The sequence below is a fragment of the Protomyctophum bolini genome, assembly GCF_963924005.1.
Source record: "Protomyctophum bolini genome assembly, chromosome: 22".
NCBI classification, from domain to species: Eukaryota; Metazoa; Chordata; class Actinopteri; order Myctophiformes; family Myctophidae; genus Protomyctophum; species Protomyctophum bolini.
The window spans coordinates 22,316,466-22,326,028 of record NC_137883.1 but is presented as its reverse complement, the minus strand read 5'-3'; the positions used below and the strand labels follow the sequence as shown (position 1 = coordinate 22,326,028).

Here is a 9,563-nt window from a genome sequence, read left to right as displayed (position 1 = left end):
ATATGGACTGTTACTATTTGTTGCTGTCAGGCAGAAACCTTGTATGTCCAAAACCATTACTTTTCATGAAATGGATCCAATGTATAGTCATTCAGTCACAAGCTCTTGTACATACTTCTTATTTGGTTCAAATCCACAGACACACTTATTTCAACTAGGCGTGATGGTGTCTCTCTTTTGAGCATGTCATTTTAGGCAAATAGTTTACAAATGTATACAATAGTAGGCTACAGACGCACAAGCTAACAGCACAACACTGTCATATAACATAGTATAAAATAGGGATTGAATAGTTAAATAGATGAAAAATAGCATTAATTTATAACACATAAAACATAAAACATAAAAAAGATTAAACATATATCATAGGCTACAAGGTTTCTTCCTGACAGTGACGCATTACTAGTTGATCCGCAAAGCAAATGGGAATCTATTGCAAGGAGACTGCCGGTCTGTCTTGTCTGTCTGTCTGTCTGTCTGTCTGTCTGGAAGAGGCTAAATGAACACAACCATTATGAGTACGTAAGCTACCAGGACATTGCATAAACTATGCAATTGATCATCATGACATGGTAGCCATGTTGGTCTCGCTCTGAGTCAGGGTGCAGTTGATGATGAATATGTCAACAATGTCTCTAGGATGTTGAGCTGGTCAGGGAGCCAATGAGCTGTCCAGTGAATAGATGAGCAGGGAACCAATCGGATAGCAGGTTGGATCTTCTTTAGCTCTATCAGATTACACAGATACTATATAAAGAAAAGTTCCTCTGATGAAATCCAATGTCTTTACAACACTTCATACTTTGTTCTTGTTGATGAGGAAATGACCCTCAAAGGTCATTGGCATCCACAGCTGACCTGCAGGAGAGGAGAGAAAGGGGGAGAAAGGAGAGGATCAGTATGAGGAGTTCATAGTCTATCCTGCACAGCCTTATATTTTCTTCATTCATTCTGTCCAATTTGGTCTTTCTCTCTTTAGAGTCTAAAGAGAGAAAGAGACTTAGTCCAAATTGGTCCAGACTTAGTCCAATTTGGACTAAGTCTCTTTCTCTCTTTAGACTGACCGATTCATAAAAATACATGTTTCCAACAACAATAAGTGCACATGCCACCTGCACTAAGTATATATTCTAACATGATTAGCTGTATAAAAATACTGCTACTGAGAGTGTTATATTTACAGTGTATGTGATTGTGATGTGATAAAAGCACCATTCTGTTCCGTTCACATACATCAATGTGTCCAATCCATACACGGACAAATGTGTCCGTGTAACATTATAATGTTACTGACACTCACTCGTAATTGGGTCTTATGATCAAAATATGTATGACAGAAACCGATTTGCTATGACACACTGTCCTATGGCACATTAGGAGTCCACCCGGACAGTGGTTCTCTAACGTTTTATTTTCAAGGAACCCCATAACTCTGAGAGTGTACAAATAAAACCAAATGGACCCTGCAGGTTTATTTGTGGACCCTACAGGTTGTTGTAGTATGATCATTTCAGACTATGTAACTCTTCATTTGTTCCATGGCAATTTGACAAAAATGTCCACCACAAGCCAGCATGGCGATGAACCACAGTGTTGTAACATTTTCACATGACTTGAAGCAATATACACACCCACCACCACCACCACCATCCACAAAGTGTGGGTAATGCTATGTTATGTTATGTTAAACTCTTTTCACTTTGGCAAAATCACTTGAGTTGAAAATGTCTCAATGGAAGAGAAGGGGGTCATCCACAAATGACCACCACAGCACATATTGTATATTGTATTAATATACCGGTACTCTAACTTTACATAACATTGTATTCATCATTCAACTGTTGCCAGTCATTAATTGTGGTCTTTGTCAGTGTGTTTCAGTTTGACACTTGCCTTGATCCATGTTACAGAACCACATTGTAGCCCTGTCTCAATGCTGCAATTTCGCTCCTGTTAAGAAACAAACACACACAATGTATTTCTTCTGTGTGTGTGAGTCAGTCAGCAGAATGGTTCAATGCTTATACAAGCAGGGAGCTCACCACTAAACAGTGTGCAGTGTGCAGAAAGATAGTTCCCCTCCAGTGCATTTTAATTATTTGCATGTCACATGAAGCTGTGTATAGGCAAGTGGTTAAACGAGAGTGGTTAAATGTGCTAAATATCAGCCACTAGATGTCACACACCACTCAACCTCTGCTGCATACATACAGGTTCCCATTTCCATGACTCACGCCTACTACTGAGAGGGAGTGGTGAGGGGCAGGTAGCGCCGGTATGGGTGGAGGTGGTGGGGAGGGGGGGGGTGTAGGGGGTGGGGGGTGCACTGTGGAGAGGGGGAGTTGTGTTTTGGAAAATTGGAGGTTAAGATGTACAAAAGTATTGGCATCAAAATAAACTTAGTTTACCAAAGTAACCAAAGCTTCCAACTGTCAAGCTTTAACAAAAATAGCAGATCTACAAGCTCATAATGTCCCCTATTGTAGATACAGTAACCTTTTTTCGAATAGCCAAAGTATAGCACTTAAGTGGTTAATATACCTTTGAATCAAATCTGCAAAGTAACAAGTAAACTAAAGTTGTCAAATGCTGTAGTGGAATAGAAATAAAATAAATGTAAAGTAAAAGTACCTCAAGTTTGTAAGCACTGTACATCATGTAGTACTTGAGTAAATGTACCTAGTTACTTATTTGCAGCACTTTGACAGGCCAAGTATAGAAACCCAGATGCAGATTGCTACAGTGCAGAGAGACATGGGTAACTCAAAATGCACATCACACATTATATTAAATGAGAGGGCAGACCCTTGTGAACATGGTGATGTAAAAGTAAATATATAGTGTATAAATTGTGGCGCAGTGACTTTACAAACTCTCCCTTCTAGCAAACACCATTTGTGTGTATTGGAAAAAGCTGAAAAGACTGCATGTGCTTTGAAGTGGGATATCTTCAAAAGTATAAAAGTGATCAAAAGGTAAACAGCAATGGAAGTCATAATATACTCAACCTTTGAAATTATAAATGGAAGCTGAAATAAGTTGAAGCATACTGAACATGAATGCAAACAAGTGAAAGAATAAAGGGGTTCAACTTGAAATGGCAGACTTTATTTGGTGTTTAAAGTTAAATATTAAAAAAACTAACAAACATTTAAGTCAAAATGAACAAGCATACATGTCCACTCCACATTAAAGGGATATTTCACAAAATGTGGTCATTTCATTGTCTACTCACTTTTGTGAGCACCCCGGACAGTTTCCAAGTTGCTTGATCAAGTACTTTGATAAAATCAAATTATCTGTCACGCACCCTTCCTATTGTAGCTTCAAACTCCCTTTTAACCTTAATAGATTAATCAAAAACAACCGTCCTGTTCTGGTGACTCATACTCCCCTGCTAATACGTGAGGGGGCAGTTTTCTTTTTGTTTGAAGTATGAATGGATTTTTTTTATAGACTAATCCACAGAGATGCCCTGGACACGGCCATTACTGAGGTGTACCATTAACTGATTAGCTACACTACTTCCGGGCACCTTCCCTACTTCTGTCCATGTTACCGACGATACTATTTAGCTCTGTTCTATTTTAGTGTTCTCGTAACTCTGAGTGTACAAATGGAAACGTACTAAGGGTCCAGTTGGTTCCATTTGTACAATCTCAGAATCACACACCTGTGGAACCCATGCACTCAAGGTCACTTTGAGACCCACAGGTGTAACATAGCAGAGTGTTTCCAGTGAGCCAACACGCACAATAGCAGCACCCTGACTCTGTATGACCAGAATGGAACAGAGCCTTAATTAGTATCATCGTTAACACCTGTGAAGGAAGTAGGGAAGGGGCCCGGAAGTAGGAGGAGTTATTCTGTGTGCATGATATAGCCCAACACAGTGTGAAATCAGTAACTCTCACCTGCGTTTCTTCTTGTACTTCTGCCGTATCTTAGCGACGATGAAGGCCAGGATCAGGGCTCCGACGATGACGGCCACGACGCCCAGCGTCAGCGGTAAGCTGACGGCCTCGTTCACCGTGTCCTCGCAGTTGTGCCCTCTGTACCCCAGCACGCAGTCGCACACCATCTCACTGCCGCTCCCTAGGGCGCCCACGCACTTACCGCGCCCATTACACTGTGTGTCCCCACAAGTGGGCAAATCGTAGTCAATCCCTGGAGGGAGGGAGGTGTACATTGTAGGATGGATGGATGGATGGATGACAAGATGAGTGAAGATGAAGTATGGGTCAGAAGGATGAGAAGTGTAGATCGATGCACTGGAGGATGGGTTGGATTTGGCCCTGAAAAAAAGTCATAAACCTCATAGTACACACAATCATGATCCCTGGCCTTCACTTGAGAATTGCAAAGATTACATGACACTTTTACCAGAATGTTTTGCAGTCAAGTCATCAACAGAAACAGTAGAAAAATGAAAAACATTTCCATTTTAAGATTCATTCATTCACATTGTCATATGAATAACAAATAATCCAATAACAACGGAAATGTGACTAGCCTGTTATTTATGACATGAGGGAATAGGCCCTGTCCCTATCCCTCGGCACTCATTCTCACAGACCAGACAAGGCCTAGTTAGGTCTCGGTCACAGTCTGGCATAGTAGTTCCGGAGTGGTTTCACCTGTTACAACTTACCAGCAGTCAAAAACCTATTTGTGTGAATTCTAGTAGACTGGAAGAACAGCCATATAAGGCCATGTGTTAAAGGAGTGTCTTGTTGCTTTTCAACCATGTGTGTTTTTATTTTGGGAACTCTCTAATTGTATAAGAGAGGGTGGAAACTTGTAATTGGGAGATGTCATGATACTTTGGTGTTCATTCTCCAGGAGCGCTCTTGTAATAAATCCGTGATTGTGTACTCTTTAAACCTTTCCTTGATCTGGACTTCAACTTCATTACACTTTGATTGTGAGTTTAAGATATCCAGTACATTTAATCACCCCGGCTGGGTCACCCGAATGAGGGGTATAATGTTTGCGAGATCCGAAACCCCGATGACCTTGGGATACATCACTGAGGATACGTCCCAGTTGCATCCATGCAATGTATTTTCGTTCAGAATGTGTCATGATCTTGTTGTGTTTGTGTGAGTTGTACCACACCAGAGCAACAGTCAACGCTGCAACAGTGGAGCTCAAAACAAAGCATGGTAACAGCTTACCAGTGTTGCTTAACACCTTCTACTTGAACCATATTATTCAGCACCACTTATTCAGCAAAAAAATCTCTGGGCTCTGGCATACCGTACCAACAGGCAAGGCAAGACAAGACAGACAAGTGTGTCTGTCTTGCCTGGCAGCAAAAGTGCATTTTGAATGACATCAGTAATATTGAGGGAGCTGACACACTGGCACAGGCAGGAAGCATTGCTCAATAACTGTGAAATGAGCATCAACAAGCCTTCAGTAATGTTACAACATGCTAGTGCACCCATGCACTGCAGATGAAAATTGAGCTAGTCTTGGAAAAGGGTTTTCAAACTTCTCTGGATGTCTGTTTGCTAAAGGTAGGCCTACTTGAAACTGTTCAACAACCACAGTTCATGTCAGTACTGGTTGATAACATAAGACTTTATATTCCCTGTCCCCCCAAAACATGCAACACCGTGGGACGGTATCCTATTTCCCTGTTCTGTGTTCTGCTTTCCAGATAAACTCAGCACTCTCCATTGTTATACATTCAATGAGGAGTTCATTCAAAGTAAAAGGCTCATCAGGTAACTAGACATACAAAAGAGACAGGGCTATGTGACAGGCTCAACTGTAGGACAGACGACAGTCAAGGTTTTAGGTATTTAGGGGGGGCGTCGCGGTCGTGCATCATCGTACCAAAACACGAAAAACAAGAACAGTTGACTGGCCTCAAGTAGCCTATACCTGCTGCTATATTATTATATCACAACATAATGTTATATCACTGTCATTGACCATTATCATTAATCCTGGTGACGCACGGTTATAGATTCAGGTTCGGGAAAACTTGGGATTCCCTTTCCCTTCTCGTGTACCAGTGGGACATGTCCCGAGGACCAGCACAGGCACACGTACCAGTGGTTGGGTATCTCTGGTGTTTAGCCTCGGTACCCAGGCCGGAAGTAGGAAGAGTTATTTTCTACTGGGAATAGTAGGCCTTACTGTCCTGTCCAATGTAGCCACTGCTGACCATCTCAGAGAAATCTAGTAAGAGAGTGGCGACAAGCTTTGATCTCTCCGCAAAGCGGGGTGCTATAGATCAAAAAATTTGAACTATCCCATTGAGATAGAATGAACACTTCCGCATTCTATTGTTCCAATTGGAGTCAACGCTATAGTGTCGCCACTCTCTTACTAGATTACTCTGGACCATCTTGGGCGCAGACGAGCCTCGAGACCCAATCCCGGACCTGAGAGTTTGAGATCTAGGAGCTCACAAGCTTGGTGGTTATTTTCATCATATTAGCCTGGGTTCCAGCCTGATTCGCTGCACAGTGACATTTCAGATCCGCCATCATGTGGCAAAGTATGAACAGTTTACCTTCACACAGAATCATGCCTTCAGGGGGCGAACACACACACACACACACACACACACACACACACACAAGCCATTGTTTCACACAGAGGAACCACAGCACAGAAAACGCCCATATTGGCAAAGCACTCCATTAGCCACACCTGCAGTGTTCATCTGAATTTAGTGTGTACAAAAAAATGTAATGTGTACACACTCAGGAGTTATCCCATCCCACCAGAGTCCAGTCTCTCTCTCTCTGATATCAAGTCCGTTGCTCTGCCATGTCCCACATATATGGGGACATGGTTGGCGGAGGGTGTGTAGAGCCCAGGATCACATTAGATAATTGATACGGGGGTTAAAAATGGGTTACAAAATCATGGGATAATGGATATGCAGTAGCTGCCAAGCTAACATCCAGCAGGGTCATTCTTACAGAATGTGTTCCCTCTCAGGGTCCTATTGTGGTTAGATTTACATCTATGCTCCCTATCCAGCCAGTTTTACCTAAACGACAGTGATACAGAGCTTAATGATACAGAAATGATCTTTCATGCACGACTATATGTATGGTAAATGTAGTTGTTTATCTGCTGATGTTTTTTTTCCTATTGTGTGGAAAGTATTGGAGAGAGCTAAGTTCTTTTCATTTATCACAAGACAAAACAAAGATAACAGATCTATTTGTCTCATTGTGACTTGGGATGAGCAAGATGGTACAAGTCAACGGTTTCACAACTGAAATCCAAACATACTATTAGGAATGACACAATATCGACTATATATGCCTTCATCATATAATAAACGCTAAAACCGGAGAGACTAAACAAATCTGAGACTATGAATACTGACTGAGAGGCTAAAATACCAAACGGACGATAAAATAAGGCGGCACTGAAATACAGGTTAAAAGTGCCACAACCACTGCCTGTTAAAACAGCACCTCATTGTTGAGAAAGGACCATTGAACAGTCTACATTCTAACTTTTGTACTCAAAGAGTAACTAGAAATCCCTCAAACATGAACAGTTGATACACAGTTACACACAACACAGCTTAATAACAATATCCAAATATGTATTGAAGTATAGCAGGTTATATTGCTACACCAACACACAACAGCCGCAGTTTCAGAAGAGTATACTAAAAATTGAACCAAATGGACCTGTACATGTGTTTGCATGCTCTCTGAGTTACAAATGTTTAAACACAGCTTACTGTGTGTGAACTCTTAAGGAGCCACATGAGCCTCAGACTAGCTGATAACAATAAAAACAAAATGTTATGATGGCTGTGAAAGGCAAGTCAAAGTCTGTCAGGTTGTTCAGGTTCCGCCAAAATAAAAAAAAACCAATAGATTAGTGCCAAACAAAGACTTAGGGACAGGACACACACACACACACACACACACACACACACACACTACACAGCTGTAGCGATATACTGTAGAACATACCAGTAGCCTACTGTATCTTATCACAAAACGCAACTACTCACCAAGACGAGGAATGCAGTACCTATCTTGTCAGTTTTACTGCCTGTCTGTATGAGTGGGAATACATAATAACTTCTCTTTTCAGTGAAGGAATTCAGAACAAAAGCTAGGAAGAGGAAGGAACCGGAGCCCTTGTAAATACCTGCCCATACACCCAGACACCCCACCCTCCTCCCTTGGCTGTACCCTTACCTGAGCTCTGAGTCACACAACTCTTGCAAGTGTGATGCAATGGCCACACACACACACACACACACACACACACACACACACACTCCTGAATCACGCCGGCTCAGTCACATAGTCACACAATGCTAGGATAAAATATACTATACTGTAGGTCTAACCACTTAACCACTGACTAAACAATATCTCTTCGCCAGAAATTGATCCATCCACAAGCTTGCAGAACATCAATTTTCACTTTGCCATAAGACATATGTAGGGTTTGAGTGGTTCGAGTAAATCACATTTCTTGTTTACAATACAATAGAATAGACCCCACCTCTTCCTGCCTCCAGGTAAATGCCGATACATTTCTGTGGATAAATGCGGTGTCAGGGTTCAGACAAGTAGGGGGGATGGTCAGATTGAAAACAACCGAGGCGAGAAAAACAAGTTGCAACAGGAATAGTCCCAAGGGATCTGAGTCTGGACCAGGCAGAGGCATGCTCACCACAAACATACCATTATAAGACTGTTACCAGTCAGCCAACGGTCCTCTTAATGGACCACAGGAAGGAGAAATGAGTGCAGGAAAGACAGACAGTTGAGGGAGACAGTGTAGGAAAGAGGCAGTATGAAAGCTGAGGAGACAGTGTAGGGGAGACAGACGGTAGGAAGGTTTACATGTACAGTGTAGCTGAAACAGTAGGAAAGCTGAGGTAGACCGACGGTCTACAGTAGGAAAGCTTGTGCGAGACAGTGGAGAGACCGTAGAATTGAGATGAAAAGTTAGCACTGTAATATTCTAACAGCCCTTGCATGACAGAGGCCCTCACAGATGCCATGTTTTACCAATCTTATTATTCATATTGTGGTTCCAGTGTGATGTCATGGAAGTTAGAACAGAACAGTATTGTTTGTTGTCAGTGACACATTCAACCAGGACTTGTGGAAGTACTGAAACATCGTTATTCGACACCAACAACACTGACTTCCTGTGGAACAGAGATAAAAATGTTGAACACCTGCCATCAGTTTCAGCTGACACATTATTCAGGTGAAAACTGTGGTCTGTACCTGCTTTTATCCACCTAAGAATTACATACCGTAATTCGACCAGTGCTTTCCACCCCTAACCTTCACAAAGCCATCAATGCCCTCGATCATTTAATCTCACCTGGACTACTGCAACTCCTTTTAGTCTAATCATTGCTGGGACTAGGCGGTCAGAGCATATAAACCTGACACCTCAAATGTAACTGTCATTAATATACCTTATTGTTGTGTGGAAATAAGGTCTTGTGATCAGCGACATCACAAAGATGTAGTCTTTGGCTTGCAAAGTACATCTTCGTGATGTCACCGATCACAAGACCTCAAGGTCTAGACTTCCAG

At 41.9% G+C, this 9,563-nt stretch overlaps 1 long non-coding RNA gene across 1 annotated transcript; it reads right to left on the bottom strand.

Moving 5' to 3' along the window:
• Positions 1 to 529: 529 nt before the first annotated feature.
• Positions 530 to 8,130, bottom strand: LOC308309826. Its single transcript, XR_013963426.1, has 4 exons — positions 8,006 to 8,130; positions 3,915 to 4,295; positions 1,894 to 1,950; positions 530 to 858 (listed from the first exon to the last, which is right to left on the bottom strand). It is a non-coding gene; the product is annotated as an uncharacterized lncRNA (long non-coding RNA).
• Positions 8,131 to 9,563: the final 1,433 nt, after the last annotated feature.